Source organism: Amphiura filiformis, chromosome 13 (genome assembly GCF_039555335.1).
Source record: "Amphiura filiformis chromosome 13, Afil_fr2py, whole genome shotgun sequence".
NCBI lineage: Eukaryota > Metazoa > Echinodermata > Ophiuroidea > Amphilepidida > Amphiuridae > Amphiura > Amphiura filiformis.
The window spans coordinates 8937511-8955372 of NC_092640.1; the positions used below are offsets into that span (position 1 = coordinate 8937511).

Genomic DNA, 17862 nt, shown 5'->3' on the forward strand with positions numbered 1-17862 from the left:
GGTACACAATGATTCTGCTTGAAAATAAATTTTAACCACAATGCTATCTTCAGTAGATAGTAGATATCAGGTACACAATGATTCGGCTTGAAAATAAATTTTAACCACAATGCTATCTTCAGTAGATAGCAGATATCAGGTACACAATGATTCTGCTTGAAAATGAATTTTAACCACAATGCTATCTTCAGTAGATAGTAGATATCAGGTACACAATGATTCTGCTTGAAAATAAATTTTAATAACAATGCTATCTTCAGTAGATAGTAGATATCAGGTACACAATGATTCTGCTTGAAAATAAATTTTAATAACAATGCAATCTTCAGTAGATAGCAGATATCAGGTACACAATGATTCGGCTTGAAAATAAATTTTAACCACAATGCTATCTTCAGTAGATAGCAGATATCAGGTACACAATGATTCTGCTTGAAAATAAATTTTAACCACAATGCTATCTTCAGTAGATAGTAGATATCAGGTACACAATGATTCTGCTTGAAAATAAATTTTAATCACAATGCTATCTTCAGTAGATAGTAGATATCAGGTACACAATGATTCTGCTTGAAAATAAATTTTAATAACAATGCTATCTTCAGTAGATAGTAGATATCAGGTACACAATGATTCTGCTTGAAAATAAATTTTAATAACAATGCTATCTTCAGTAGATAGCAGATATCAGGTACACAATGATTCGACTTGAAAATAAATTTTAACCACAATGCTATCTTCAGTAGATAGCAGATATCAGGTACACAATGATTCTGCTTGAAAATAAATTTTAACCACAATGCTATCTTCAGTAGATAGTAGATATCAGGTACACAATGATTCGGCTTGAAAATAAATTTTAACCACAATGCTATCTTCAGTAGATAGTAGATATCAGGTACACAATGATTCTGCTTGAAAATAAATTTTAATAACAATGCTATCTTCAGTAGATAGTAGATATCAGGTACACAATGATTCTGCTTGAAAATAAATTTTAATAACAATGCTATCTTCAGTAGATAGCAGATATCAGGTACACAATGATTCTGCTTGAAAATAAATTTTAACCACAATGCTATCTTCAGTAGATAGTAGATATCAGGTACACAATGATTCTGCTTGAAAATAAATTTTAATAACAATGCTATCTTCAGTAGATAGTAGATATCAGGTACACAATGATTCTGCTTGAAAATAAATTTTAATAACAATGCAATCTTCAGTAGATAGCAGATATCAGGTACACAATGATTCGGCTTGAAAATAAATTTTAACCACAATGCTATCTTCAGTAGATAGCAGATATCAGGTACACAATGATTCTGCTTGAAAATAAATTTTAACCACAATGCTATCTTCAGTAGATAGTAGATATCAGGTACACAATGATTCGGCTTGAAAATAAATTTTAACCACAATGCTATCTTCAGTAGATAGTAGATATCAGGTACACAATGATTCTGCTTGAAAATAAATTTTAATAACAATGCTATCTTCAGTAGATAGTAGATATCAGGTACACAATGATTCTGCTTGAAAATAAATTTTAATAACAATGCTATCTTCAGTAGATAGCAGATATCAGGTACACAATGATTCTGCTTGAAAATAAATTTTAACCAGCTTTCTTGCTCAATGTATGCTAAAATTAAGTTAATTAGATGCAGATAGTCTGAAATAGGAAACAATCAGATGTACATGTTGCTGTCTTCATTGGCCTGTGTGTATGAGTTCAGCTGGAGCAAACTTTGATTGAACAAGTTAGCCCTGTGCTGAATAAATTAGCATTTGCATTCATCGTGAGACACTTTTGATTATGATTTATGTAGTTTACTAGCTAAAATTGCAGTAAAGGCACCATTTACTAGTAATATACCAATGCTAATTAGATGAGTTCTGACCCATAATGGGAGATTTTGTGCGTGTTTAAATTTCATAGAGGATTTACACCCATGCATGCATGCGTTTTGTTTAAAATCATAATATATGCACGGCATAGATATCAATGCAATGTCATAACCGACAATGCGCAGAACTCATCGTGAACTCGTGCGCTGGACTGCTGCCTGTTCTAATGTGGGGTATGGTGCCATGGTAATCACAATGCTATCTTCAGTAGATAGCAGATATCAGGTACACAATGATTCTGCTTGAAAATAAATTTTAACCACAATGCTATCTTCAGTAGATAGCAGATATCAGGTACACAATGATTCTGCTTGAAAATAAATTTTAATAACAATGCAATCTTCAGTAGATAGCAGATATCAGGTACACAATGATTCTGCTTGAAAATAAATTTTAATCACAATGCTATCTTCAGTAGATAGCAGATATCAGGTACACAATGATTCTGCTTGAAAATAAATTTTAATCACAATGCTATCTTCAGTAGATAGTAGATATCAGGTACACAATGATTCTGCTTGAAAATAAATTTTAATAACAATGCTATCTTCAGTAGATAGCAGATATCAGGTACACAATGATTCGCTTGAAAATAAATTTTAACCACAATGCTATCTTCAGTAGATAGTAGATATCAGGTACACAATGATTCTGCTTGAAAATAAATTTTAATAACAATGCTATCTTCAGTAGATAGTAGATATCAGGTACACAATGATTCTGCTTGAAAATAAATTTTAATAACAATGCAATCTTCAGTAGATAGCAGATATCAGGTACACAATGATTCGGCTTGAAAATAAATTTTAACCACAATGCTATCTTCAGTAGATAGCAGATATCAGGTACACAATGATTCTGCTTGAAAATAAATTTTAACCACAATGCTATCTTCAGTAGATAGTAGATATCAGGTACACAATGATTCGGCTTGAAAATAAATTTTAACCACAATGCTATCTTCAGTAGATAGTAGATATCAGGTACACAATGATTCTGCTTGAAAATAAATTTTAATAACAATGCTATCTTCAGTAGATAGTAGATATCAGGTACACAATGATTCTGCTTGAAAATAAATTTTAATAACAATGCTATCTTCAGTAGATAGCAGATATCAGGTACACAATGATTCTGCTTGAAAATAAATTTTAATCACAATGCTATCTTCAGTAGATAGTAGATATCAGGTACACAATGATTCTGCTTGAAAATAAATTTTAATAACAATGCTATCTTCAGTAGATAGTAGATATCAGGTACACAATGATTCTGCTTGAAAATAAATTTTAATAACAATGCAATCTTCAGTAGATAGCAGATATCAGGTACACAATGATTCGGCTTGAAAATAAATTTTAACCACAATGCTATCTTCAGTAGATAGTAGATATCAGGTACACAATGATTCTGCTTGAAAATAAATTTTAACCACAATGCTATCTTCAGTAGATAGTAGATATCAGGTACACAATGATTCTGCTTGAAAATAAATTTTAACCACAATGCTATCTTCAGTAGATAGTAGATATCAGGTACACAATGATTCTGCTTGAAAATAAATTTTAACCAGCTTTGTTGCTCAAGCTATACTAAAAATAAGTTAATTAGATGCAGATAGTCTGAAATAGGAAACAATCAGACACATGTTGCTGTCTTCAGATTTTACACCACCAAATAGTATTATATCATGGTTGTGAGCCCTTGAATATCAATTATCCCAATTTAAGCATTAAAATGAGCAGAAATTTGCATAATTTTAGCCAAATTTGGATTGATCATGATAAGTAATACCACAGATGGGAGAGATCAAGTTGTTGTTTTTTAATGATTTTAAGCAGCCTTTTCTATACAGAAACACTGGCACGATTTTGCCTGTAAATTAGGTAATTTCCAGACATCATAGACTTTAATCGTAAAAAAATAATGACGGTCAACCTATATTTTTACCCACCCAGAGGGATCAGCGACGTTTTCTGAAGGCAAATTTAGTACATATCTCTATGGGGATTTATTTGGTGGTGTGAAATCTGAACCCTACTGTACGCATGATCATGCCCATCTTACGATTGCATTTTTTTGACAACTCTATTAATATGGGTATCCCAGACAAGTTTAGCTGATATGTCGACACCCAAATCTTTGATGGTATCAATTTTACTGAGCGTTGTGCCATTCACATTGTAATCATAAAGGACAGGTTTCCTACATGTAGTCAAGGAAATGACCTGGCATTTGGAAGGGTGAAATTAAACTCCCAGGTATTACTCCAATTGACTAGAGCATTAAGTCTGACTGAAGCTGCTCACAATCTGAAGATTTTTTTATGTTAATAAAACACTTACCATCGTCGGCAAATAAAGCAATCTTAGAATGTTGGGCAGGTCGTTTATGTATAAAACAAAAAGAAGGGGCCCAAGGATAGTCCTGTGGAACCCCGGAAACACTGGAAGCCAATCAGATTGGACGCCATCAACAACAACACGTTGGCGTCAATTTGTAAGATAAGCTTCAAACCAATGAAGTAGACCAGAATGAAAACCAAAAGACTGGAGTTTGTATAAGATTAATTTATGACAAACACTGTCAAAAGCTTTGGAAAAATCCAGATAAACCATATCAACCTGCCCAGCGTTGTCCAAGGCTGCACTGACTTCATGAAAAACTTCAAGCAGCTGAGTGACAGTGGAACGCCCTTGTTGAAGATGATAGAGCCTCTCTTTTATATGAGGAAAAACAAAATTGACAATTGCTCTCTCCATGATCTTCCCACATATACAAAGTAAAGATACTGGCCTGTAATTTCCAACCTGTTGTTTGTCAGCCTTTTTATAAACCAGTATTACATTGGCTTCAAGCCATTCCTGAGGTAATTTACCTTCACCCAGAGAGAAGTTAAAGATATGGCATAAGGGAGATACAATTTGATATGCACATTCCTTTAGGACAAGGGTGATATACCGTCCGGGCCTGATGCTTTGGAAACATTCAAATTTTTCAGAATATCAAGTACATCATCATTTTGAAGTTCAAAATTGCCCGATGATTCATGTTTAAAGATGAGAATATTTGGAACGTTCAGATCATTCTTTGGTTTTGTAAATACAGAAAAGAAATAACTGTTAAAGAGGGTAGCATTTTCTTTTAACAGAGGAAGCAGTTACACCATTGGTACCACTGATGACCTGGGGCAAGGATTTTGATCTGGTTTTAGATCTAAAAAATGAACAAAAACGTTTTTGATTTTCCAGAATTGTAGACCCAAAATCATCAATGTACTGGTCATATTTAACAGCAATCAGATTTTTCAGGCGATTACGAAGTTTCTGAAACTTTGACCAGTGATTCTCAGAATTTGATTTCTGTGCTCGCTTCCAGGCTGTGAACTTACTTTTCTGTAAATGACAAACTTCAGAATCAATCCAGCCTTGAGTAGTGCTATCCTTGATTTTGATTTTAGGAATATGTTTTTCAAGAACATTTGTAAAAATTGTTTTAAAATTTAACAAAGCAGTATCAACAGTGCCAGCACTGTAAACACAGTAAAATAAGTCAGCACTATTCATCTCATGTCTGACATTATTAAAATTTGCTTTCTTGAAATTATACACTTCGCAACAAAAAAATCCAATACAGCGTACAGCTTGCAGGGATCAGTGTTAAAGTTACAACAGGTACACATAATAGATGACCGAGCTAACAATGCCCAATTTACATTCATCATTTTGAGATCCAAACAGTTTGCCTGACATGTTGGAGATTCTATTGCATGCTGGAGAGTAGATATCTGTGATGTATAGGCCTACATATATATGTAAGTGCCCAAAGGTACAAATCTGTGACCATTCATAGTACCACTGGTTTAACTTTTATTTTCATCTTGCAGGCAGGCTGTGCATGTGCTTCTCTGACAGGAGTTGGGCGATTAGAGAGTCGAGAGGTGTGGATGCTGCTTCGCTACGCTGCTTTGGAATTAGATCGGTATATACCACCAGCCTGTCTTTGCAAAGTCAAATGAAACTGATCTTTTGGAAGCTGAAGATATTTGGTTTCAGGTATTACAAGTTTCTGAACTTTGGAAGTCTGAGATTTGAGCCAAGATTTTTAAACTGTTATATTATTAGTTATTAGTGAGGTTTGGGGGTGATACGGATTATATCTAGTCGAGGAGTCTGTATCAGGCGAGGGCTATAGCCTGATACGGACTCCGAGACTAGACGTAATCCGTATCACCCCTAAACCGAACCTAATAACGATTTTATCTTACCGTACAAATAATCTCACATAATGAAAAAAATCAAACTGATCTTTTGGAAGGTGAAGATATTTGGTTTCAGGTATGACAAGTTTCTGAACTTTGGAAGTCTGAGATTTGAGCCAAGATTTTTAAACTTATATTATTAATTATTAGTGAGGTTTGGGGGTGATACGGATTATATCTAGTCGAGGAGTCTGTATCAGGCGAGGGCTATAGCCTGATACGGACTCCGAGACTAGACGTAATCCGTATCACCCCTAAACCGAACCTAATAACGATTTTATCATACCGTACAAATAATCTCACATAACAAAAAAAATCAAACTGATCTTTTGGAAGCTGAAGATATTTGGTTTCAGGTATGACAAGTTTCTGAACTTTGGAAATCTGAGATTTGAGCCAAGATTTTTGAACTATTATATTATTAGTTATTAGTGAAGTTTGGGGGTGATACGGATTATATCTAGTCGAGGAGTCTGTATCAGGCGAGGGCTATAGCCTGATACGGACTCCGAGACTAGACCTAAACCGAACCTAATAAAGATTTTATCATACCGTACAAATAATCTCACATAACGAAAAAATATTCACTGGCGTAATTCTTGCCTGGAACAATTTTACACAAACCTGTCTACACGATAATCCTTGTAAAGTAAGCCTAACTCAGAATTATACTTGTAAGCATCCACGTGAAAGAAAATACGGATTTAGGGTGGTTTGGAAAAGCAAAACGAGGATCCGTGCGGATCCGCGATTAGGGTCTCAAAACACTCATTTTAGGGAAGAAGGGGTGTTTAAAAGAACTATCCTCGCTTAGGGTAGTTTTTTAAATTACCCAATTAACGGCCATTAGTATTGACATTATTTATCAAGTTATTCAGCACAAAAGAGTGGTTTCCAAGTGATTTTACACACCAGATTTAAAAAAAATCAGAGCTGACTTCAATAGCGCCTTAAATAGCCGATCATTATCACTGAATGACACTCATACCGACACACGCAACGCCTATCCTTGTTTAGGGGCAAAATTCAAGCCAATTCCTTGCTTAGGGTGTTTTGTTAATGTATCTCCCTGTTTATTGAAATTTTAAACCAATTCCTCGCTTAGCCTCGTTTAGGGTTAGTTTGGCAAAATTTTGACATCCTCGCTTAGGGTCATTTTTGAAAGTCAATTCATGCGGATGCTTACAACTTTTATACATGAGTGCCCCCCCCCCCCACCAGCACGGTCATCTCCCACACCAACTCAACTCTGCGGCTGAGACCACTGAAACCCGCTTATCGTTGCACAGTGTTGTTCAGAGAAGCTCTCTGTGTTATTTGGAGTGGCAAATCTCAGTGAAATCTGTGTTTTAAATATGGACACACCGGCTTTGTAGCCTATTATTGAGGCGCCATGACTGTTATCAAACAATCATTGCTGTGTGCATAAGTTGTCATGCAGAACCGTACATGCGGTATGTCCTTACTAACATGATACGGTGCCTCGACACGCACATGTGACGCTCAGCAGGTATGATACCAGATTTATCATGTCAGTAAATTGGGGCGCTTATCCAATGAAAACACAGGAAATTACTTGCTCTATATATTGCTGCCTGTAGTGTTCCAAATCGTATTTTGTTTCAGAGGTCATCTACAGAAGTTTGAAAAGTCATAATAAGTCTTTTCCTGTTTGTAGCTGGCACTTAATGTGTAATCGTGCAGAGTTTAAAAAATACTTGGCCTATTTAACATTAGTATAAAACAAGATTCAACTTAATCGCGGCAGTCCGGTGTGATTGACACTTTATATTCTTCCGCCAATATTTGCACACACAGTGTAATGTTCAATCCTGTTCTCTAGCATAATGCCAAGCAGCACCAAAATGTGTCCAATGTTAGATTTAGTTGTCCTAATATTAGGACAACCACCTCATATTATAGTACATTCAACATTATAACCAGTTCTTTTTCCCTGTTTTTACAAACATTTTGTAGGTAGGATCCCTACACCATCTATTTCATATAATGCAGATGGAGCACCAGTTGACAAGAATCAATAACCAGTGAAGTTATAGAAGGAAGTCATAGGGGGCTACAACCATACATCAACAGTGGGTACTGGACATTTGCTATGGTACAGGTAGGTATACAAAATGTAGATGTATTTTTCCTGGGGGCCAAATTTGATGAGAAATTGTATTTGAAATCCTTGTTTGGGAGGTGTTTTTGCCAAAGAGGCCAAAACTTGTTTTGGGGCATTTTGAAAACATTTGGTCGCACGTATGAACACTATTATGGTTAAGTGTCCCCCTCTCTGGGTCTCTCTTTTGGTTTTGATCAGGAGCGGTCATTTGTTTTAACCCTGTAGTGAAATTATTTGTGTTCATATGGTTACATCAATCTTTTGTTTATTAATACTTCAGTTATATATAGAGGCACAAAAATCCACATGTTTTGTAATTTGATCTTAATAGAAAATGTAACCAATTTTTATGTACAAATTTTCATAATGAAAATTTGTACATGAAAAGGTGCACAACTGTAATTTTGTGATGCAACCTGTATATGATCTACTTATGTCATGTCAAAAATAGTGAATTTGGATTGTAACCATTGCATTATTGCAGCCTCTCATCATAGGTTCTATAAAATTAAGTATTAAAAATGTCATTTTGCATTTTTTTTCTTTTTGTTCACAGGAATGGCTGCACTGGGGATGCAAAGGAACTGTGTGGCAATTTACACTAATAAAGTATTGCAATGCTACAACACACCACGGCCCGGTATGGCAAACTCTGCCCACCTGTCAAGCTTAAGTTTAAAGAATATCATGATAGATGAATTCCACTGCAATAAATGAAAATAAGTCAAATCAAGTTGCAGCAATCTTGCACATTTATTTACAAGCATTTTATAAAGCACTGTGTGCCACTGCTTTTATAGTGAATATCAAAATCAGATTATTTCCTCCTTCTGTTCTTAGATTGTGACTAGACTATCCAAATAGCATTGTGACAGATGCAGTAAAAAACAATATAACCAATCTTAAAAACAATATGATGCACTGCACCTCACCACATCTGCTGAAACATTAGTATAATTTATTAATAGGGCTGGGTAAGCACCATGTACAGCCTACTAAGATACATTGATAAATTACTTGATATTAGCAGTAAATGAGAGCATTGATACAATAGCTTATAGCTGATATCAGTAGTAGATGTGAGCATTGATAAACTATCTGATATCAGCAGTAGATGTGAGCATTGATAAACTATCTGATATCAGCAGTAGATGTGAGCATTAATAAACTACCTGATATCAGTAGTAGATGTGAGCATTGATATACTAGCTGATATCAGCAGTAGATGTGAGCATTGATAAACTATCTGATATCAGCAGTAGATGTGAGCATTAATAAACTACCTGATATCAGTAGTAGATGTGAGCATTGATATACTAGCTGATATCAGCAGTAGATGTGAGCATTGATAAACTATCTGATATCAGCAGTAGATGTGAGCATTAATAAACTACCTGATATCAGTAGTAGATGTGAGCATTGATATACTAGCTGATATCAGTAGTAGATGTGAGCATTGATAAACTATCTGATATCAGCAGTAGATGTGAGCATTAATAAACTACCTGATATCAGTAGTAGATGTGAGCATTGATATACTAGCTGATATCAGCAGTAGATGTGAGCATTGATACAATAGCTGTTATAGTAGTAGATGTGAACATTGATAAACTACCTGATATCAGCAGTAGATGTGAGCATTGATATACTAGCTGATATCAGTAGTAGATGTGAGCATTGGTAAACTATCTGATATCAGCAGTAGATGTGAGCATTGATACAATAGCTGTTATAGTAGTAGATGTGAACAATGATAAACTATCTGTTATCAGCAGTAGATGTGAGCATTGATAAACTATTTGATATCAGCAGTAGATGTGAGCATTGATACAATAGCTGTTATAGCAGTAGATGTGAACATTGATAAACTATCTGTTATCAGCAGTAGATGTGAGCATTGATAAACTACCTGATATCAGCAGTAGATGTGAGCATTGGTAAACTATCTGATATCAGCAGTAGATGTGAACATTGATACAATAGCTGTTATAGCAGTAGATGTGAACATTGATAAACTATCTGTTATCAGCAGTAGATGTGAGCATTGATAAACTATTTGATATCAGCAGTAGATGTGAGCATTGATAAACTATCTGATATCAGCAGTAGATGTGAGCATTGATAAACTATTTGATATCAGCAGTAGATGTGAACATTGATAAACTATCTGATATCAGCAGTAGATGTGAGCATTGATACAATAGCTGTTATAGCAGTAGATGTGAGCATTGATAAACTATCTGATATCAGCAGTAGATGTGAGCATTGAGACAATAGCTGTTATAGTAGTAGATGTGAACAATGACAAACTATCTGTTATCAGCAGTAGATGTGAGCATTGATAAACTACCTGATATCAGCAGTAGATGTGAGCATTGATATACTAGCTGATATCAGTAGTAGATGTGAGCATTGGTAAACTATCTGATATCAGCAGTAGATGTGAGCATTGATACAATAGCTGTTATAGCAGTAGATGTGAACATCGATAAACTATCTGTTATCAGCAGTAGATGTGAGCATTGATAAACTATTTGATATCAGCAGTAGTTGTAAGCATTGATAAACTATCTGATATCAGCAGTAGATGTGAGCATTGATACAATAGCTGTTATAGCAGTAGATGTGAGCATTGATAAACTATCTGTTATCAGCAGTAGATGTGAGCATTGGTAAACTATCTGATATCAGCAGTAGATGTGAGCATTGAGACAATAGCTGTTATAGTAGTAGATGTGAACAATGATAAACTATCTGTTATCAGCAGTAGATGTGAGCATTGATAAACTACCTGATATCAACAGTAGATGTGAGCATTGACATACTAGCTGATATCAGTAGTAGATGTGAGCATTGATATACTAGCTGATATCAGTAGTAGATGTGAGCATTGGTAAACTATCTGATATCAGTAGTAGATGTGAGCATTGATAAACTATCTGATATCAGCAGTAGATGTGAGCATTGATACAATAGCTGTTATAGTAGTAGATGTGAACAATGATAAACTATCTGTTATCAGCAGTAGATGTGAGCATTGGTAAACTATCTGATATCAGCAGTAGATGTGAGCATTGAGACAATAGCTGTTGTAGTAGTAGATGTGAACAATGATAAACTATCTGTTATCAGCAGTAGATGTGAGCATTGATAAACTACCTGATATCAACAGTAGATATGAGCATTGATATACTAGCTGATATCAGTAGTAGATGTGAGCATTGATAAACTACCTGATATCAGTAGTAGATGCGAGCATTGATACACTAGCTGATATCAGTAGTAGATGTGAGCATTGATAAACTATCTGATATCAGCAGTAGATGTGAGCATTGATACAATAGCTGTTATAGTAGTAGATGTGAACATTGATAAACTACCTGATATCAGCAGTAGATGTGAGCATTGATATACTAGCTGATATCAGTAGTAGATGTGAGCATTGGTAAACTATCTGATATCAGCAGTAGATGTGAACATTGATACAATAGCTGTTATAGTAGTAGATGTGAACAATGATAAACTATCTGTTATCAGCAGTAGATGTGAGCATTGGTAAACTATCTGATATCAGCAGTAGATGTGAACATTGATACAATAACTGTTATAGTAGTAGATGTGAACAATGATAAACTATCTGTTATCAGCAGTAGATATGAGCATTGATAAACTACCTGATATCAGCAGTAGATGTGAGCATTGATATACTAGCTGATATAAGTAGTACTTGTAAGCATTGGTAAACTATCTGATATCAGCAGTAGATGTGAGCAGTGATACAATAGCTGTTATAGCAGTAGATGTGAACATTGATAAACTATCTGTTATCAGCAGTAGATATGAGCATTGATAAACTATTTGATATCAGCAGTAGATGTGAGCATTGATAAACTATCTGATATCAGCAGATGTGAGCATTGATACAATAGCTGTTATAGTAGTAGATGTGAGCATTGATAAACTATCTGATATCAGCAGTAGATGTGAGCATTGATACAATAGCTGAACTAGTAGTAGATGTGAACATTGATAAACTATCTGTTATCAGCAGTAGATGTGACCATTGATAAACTACCTGATATCAACAGTAGATGTGAGCATTGATATACTAGCGTATATCAGTTGTAGATGTGAGCATTGATATGGCGCACTATCGCAGGTAGAGGATAGTAAAAACAAATATTCCTATAATTTGCAGTGGCGTAACTAGGGGTGGGCAATGTGCCCTGGGCGCCACCCTTAGGGGGGCACCAAATTGACCAATTCAGCATCGATTTTGCACCCCTCTAAGTGATGAAAGTCAAAATGTTTGTGCGGATTTCAGCACAAGATCAATTGAAAGAACATTTTAAGACCGAACTTCTAGTAACCAAAATTAATTAGTGGTAGGCCTTATTTTCGCGCGCTCCGTGCAATTGTTTCAAGAATTGGGGGGAGGCAGTTGTTCAAAATAGAAGCCAAAATGAACATCTCCTTATTCATATGTAGGGGGTGCCTTAGGGGACGTGCCCCCTCAGTATTTGTAATAAAAAATTCAAAATAAAGTCACCATTTTGACACTTGTTGTTATTATTACTTAAAGCCGTATGTGTGATTTGCTCCACAGTGATGCCCCCAATTTTTGTTGAATTTCTAATTTTGCATGATTGTAATGCCCAATGGTGTACTAAAAAACCATGGCTGAAGTGCTTTAATTACAGTAAAATTTAAGCTTTTATAATAAAACTGGAGATCTCCGGTTTTATTCAGAATACGCCGATCGAGTGGTGGCTAAATACATCGTGTGCATGTGTTATTAGTGAATCATTGATCTATTCCTCTAACGTCTTGACGTATAAACTGTGCATATCACTCAGTGATATCAATATTCGTGTTACGTTTTGTTTGTTCGTCCTAGCTGTGTGAAGCTACGCCATGATAATAATACGATAGGCAGCTAATACAGGCATTGTAGGTGGAATGAAAAAGCAATTTGTTTGGCTAAAAATTAAATGGGTACAATGTGATCAGTGCAAACTAACATTCAAATAGGAATATATTCTTTATGCAAATCACGCATCATGGCTTTAAAACAAAAAGTGCATAGTGTCCAAAATAGAAGCCAAAATTGACACTTCTCTATCCATACACAGGGAAGAGGTTTCTGAGGGTAGTGATATAGAGTCCCAACTGGTGGCATTTTTCATTTTTTGACACTATTGTTGTTATCATTGCTTAAACACAAAAAGTGTATGGGTGTCCAAAACGGGCACCTCTTGATCCATACACAGGAGGTGGATGTGCCCCTCAGTATTTGTAAAAAATATCAAAATCAAGTCCCAATTGACACCAATTTGTGGACCAATTTGACACTTGTTGTTATCATTACAACAAAAAGTCCATGACTTGTGTGTCCAAAACAGAAACGCAGGGAGCGGGAGTCTGAGGGGTAGTGATATAACACGATTAATTACTATAGCAATGGGTTTACATTTTTATGAAAGGAAGTCTCCAGCAATTATGACATTATGCCTTGTGTAGAAAATAATTATCATAGTCAAGCACGAATGGTTTTATTTCTAACAAACTCATATTTACCATAAAAAAACAAATAAAAACTAGTTGTCTAGTGCAATGACGTCATGGTTATTTGTGCTCAATTGTCGCCAACCCTCATTGAATTACTGGGACAGCATGGCACCAGACAATTTCGGCGCCTGGGAATTTTGAATGTTTCAGAATATCGTGCGTTGAGACACGGCTGTTTTCGTTTTTATGGTCAATATGAGTTTGTTTAAAATAAAAACCATGTGTTTTGTGCTTCATAATAATTTTCCTAACATATAAGGCATAATGTTATGATTGCTGAAGACTTCTTTTAAATGTATTGTTCTGCACTAGACATCACCCCACGCCACATAGATTATCAAAGAACAGGGATAAAGAATCGTAATTCTATAGAATTTTCACATCATGCTGATGACTTGCACCAGCTAGTTTAATGTCTTCAAAAAGAATGGTATCATTGCACACACATACACAGGTGAAGAGGGCATCCTGCTTATAGTGCAGGGCGATACATTGAAAGATAGTGTAAACTCATTCCTATGGTTATTAATCCTGTTTCATCACTACTTCTATGGCATATTTCCGGCGCACTCATGTGTATAATATTTAATGTTTAGAGGGAAATTAATATGCAGGGGAATGGTGTGACTATCCTATTGTTAACCTGACCGGTTGTTAAATTTTAGAAAGCAGTTGCAAATAAATGATTAATTCCCAATTTCAATGTAATTTTAAACAAGCAAGCTTACAAAAAAATGTAAGGGGATGAGGCTGTGCCCGTTATTATCTGCATGTTCTATAATGAAGTATATATAAATATGTCATGTGTCTAATAAATTATACAGCATTTCCAAAGTGAAAGCATATTGTCCATCTTGTCTGTGAACTGGCCATGGATATTAAAAAAAAAACCTCAGTTATTTATTGGGAACTATTATGCCAAACCCATAACCTTCTGCACACTTTACAGATTGCCCTTTTAGTGTGGCTCCAATCATTCCATACACCATGAACAACTTTGGTAGTTGCACCTGTTAGGCTGCGATCACATAGAAGTATACTATTCGGGTATACGGTGCACGTTTTGCAGGTGCACGCGTATACCTCAAATCGAGCAAGGCAATTTCATAGTACCAGGTCACATAAGGCTACGATCGCATAGAAGTATACTATTCGGGTATACGATGCACGTTTTGCAGGTGCACACATATAGCTTAAATCGAGCAAGGTAATTTCATAGTACCGGGTCATGTAAGAGCTATTCGAAAAGGCCGTATACCTGCGTATAGTATAGTATAGTGGGAATCGTGCATGTTCGATTTTAGTGCAGCGTATACCATCCTTATTTTAAAAACCTAAACCATATGTGGGTAAATTCATGTTTTTAATAGATGCACTATCTAATTCTGCACATTATGACACCTCATTGAATGCAATGTGACCTCAAGAAGTAAAGTTACAAGCATTTGATAAGGCGAAGAAAATGGGTAAACTGACATACTAAGCTATTAAGCTATCTGAAAATCGCTCATTCGATCAGGCTGAGTTCACATAGTATACTCCTATATGAACTCAGCCTGATCGAATGAGCGTATTTCATATATAGCTTAATACCGTATACTTCTATGTGAACTCAGCCTTATAGTGCAATAGATTCCTGTAAACCATCATGCAAATCATGTTAAATTTGCTGTGCAGGGTCAGGAAGTATATAGAACTGATCTTTATACAGCATGTATCAAAATGATTGGTATACCCATCAGCTATGTTGTCATGAAACACTCTCTTCTTCCAAATTCAACATTAGACCCTCTTGAAATGATTACAATTCATAGTTTCATGACCTTTTATTACATAAATCTACAAATAAGATGGATGTTATACTGCAATTTGATGGGCAGTACCAGGGGCATCTATTTTTCTGTTATTCACCCCCCAAAGGGGAGGGAATAATTTTACCCCTTTGGAGAAGAATTTTGTGTTTTGAAAAAGAAAAAGGATTCAAGGAAGATAAAATGATCTAATTTGGGGGGAAAGTCTATAACTGAAGCATGTATTATTATGTTTTATCAGGGCTGTCAACTCTCACGCATTGGCCAAGGTAGTATAATCTCACGCCTAGGTAGTAAATCGCCTAGGTAGTAAATCTGACGCAAAAAAAGCTGGAAAATGAGTAACATCTCACGCATCGTCATGAATAATTTGTTGTTGCTCCTACCCCCGCTTTTTAAACATTCCCGAGCGCCGTGGCTCAAATATTCATGGTACAAAATGAACATTGGAGTCGGCAAATCCCGGTACGCCTCTGTCTCACGCCAAGCAATTCCAAAAAGGTGACAGCCCTGGTTTTATGGCCATTTTGGGATGAAATAGGTGGTTGGGTCACTGGCTGGCAGTGACTGCCATGTAGGGTAGGTGAATTCATCAAGTGTCATTTAGGCTGCGATCACATAGAAGTATACTATTCGGGTATAAGGTGCACGCTTTTGCAGGTGCACGCAGATAGCTTAAATCAAACAAGGAAATTTCATAGTACCGGGTCACATAAGAGGGCACTATTCGAAAAGGCAGTATACCTGTGTATAGTATAGTGGGAATCGTGCATGTTCGATTTTAGTGCAGCGTATACCGTACTAATTTTAAAACTAAACCATATGTGGGTAAATTCATTTTTTTAATAGATGCACTATCTAATTCTGCACATTATGACACCTCATTGAATGCAATGTGACCTCAAGAAGTAAAGTTACAGGCATTTGATTAGACGAAGAAAATTGGTAAACTGACCTATACTCGCTATTCGAAATACGCTCATTCGATCAGGCTGAGTGCACATAGTATACTCCTATATGAACTCAGCCTGATCAAATGAGCGTATACCGTATACTTCTGTGATCGCAGCCTTATGGAAGAGTTATAATGGGTACAGCAGTCCCTTCCCTTGGCTTTTCCCCATTCCCCATTATTTCGAGGGAAATCATGCTTTAGCATAAAAACAGGGAAGAGTTGGGCCAGTAATTCTTCCCTGCCTGGGGACTAGTGGAATACTGCACACAAAGATTAAGGCAGCTGGTCTAGGGAAGCATTTGGGATTCTAAAGGGAGACGGAACTACCAATTAGCTGAATACCAGTATAAGTTCGTCTTCCCTTTTAAACCTCACCTTCAGATCCAAATCCTTGATTATCCTTCCCTAGATGCAATAGTTCAGTGACAATTTTGAACACCAGCTGTAAGCCAAGAAAGACACTTAAGGGATGGGGTATGAACGTTTGGACAGTATTTATTGTGGGACATTAGAGCACATCAGACGTATCGAATTACATTCTGAATACGAAGAATGTCCTTCTGATATCAAATAATTTTTGATATTTAACAGTACTCGAAGTAAGCTTAATCAATCTGATGATTTAAACTTAAAGTGTATGTAGGTGGGATGAAAAGCCGACGAACAATTCAAAATTTTGACCTTTCGTATTGAAGATATGGATTTTTTTTCCAAAAACACCAAAAAAAATTAGGTCTTTTTTTGTAAAAAATCCATATCTTCAATATGAAAAGTTAACATTTTCAATTTATTGCCGGCTTTTCCTCCCAGCTACATACACTTTACAAATATATCATTAGATTTATAAAATTTACTTGAGAATTGTTATATATCAAAATGTGAAAAATATCAAATTTTAATAATTTGTCATAAAATTTGTATTATATCGTGAATTTCAAAAAATGAAAATTATTTGATATCAGAAAGACATTCTTCAGATTCAGAATGCAATTCGATATTTCTGATGTGCTCTCATTATTTCTCACAAAAAAATACCGTTGAAACGCTCAAAACAGATCCCTTAAAGCATCATTCTGCAAAATGTATTATAAAGCATCTTGGCAGTTATTATGAGTGCGATGGCTGAAAGATGGTTTGCTCCATTCCACATCGGGCCGGAATGGCGAGTGGAATGAAGAGATGCTTGGAATTTATTATTGACTAAATCCTTTTTGACTGGTTAAGCTCTCAT

At 35.6% G+C, this 17862-nt stretch overlaps 1 long non-coding RNA gene across 2 annotated transcripts; it reads left to right on the forward strand.

The window, feature by feature from the left end:
• Positions 1-2058: 2058 nt before the first annotated feature.
• On the forward strand, positions 2059-9351 carry LOC140167190 (uncharacterized). 2 transcript variants are annotated; one of them, XR_011860990.1, is made up of 4 exons: positions 2059-2136; positions 5798-5966; positions 8150-8294; positions 8854-9351. It is a non-coding gene; the product is annotated as an uncharacterized lncRNA (long non-coding RNA). The 2 variants fall into 2 exon arrangements; XR_011860991.1 differs by lacking the exon at positions 2059-2136 and adding an exon at positions 2306-2343.
• Positions 9352-17862: the final 8511 nt, after the last annotated feature.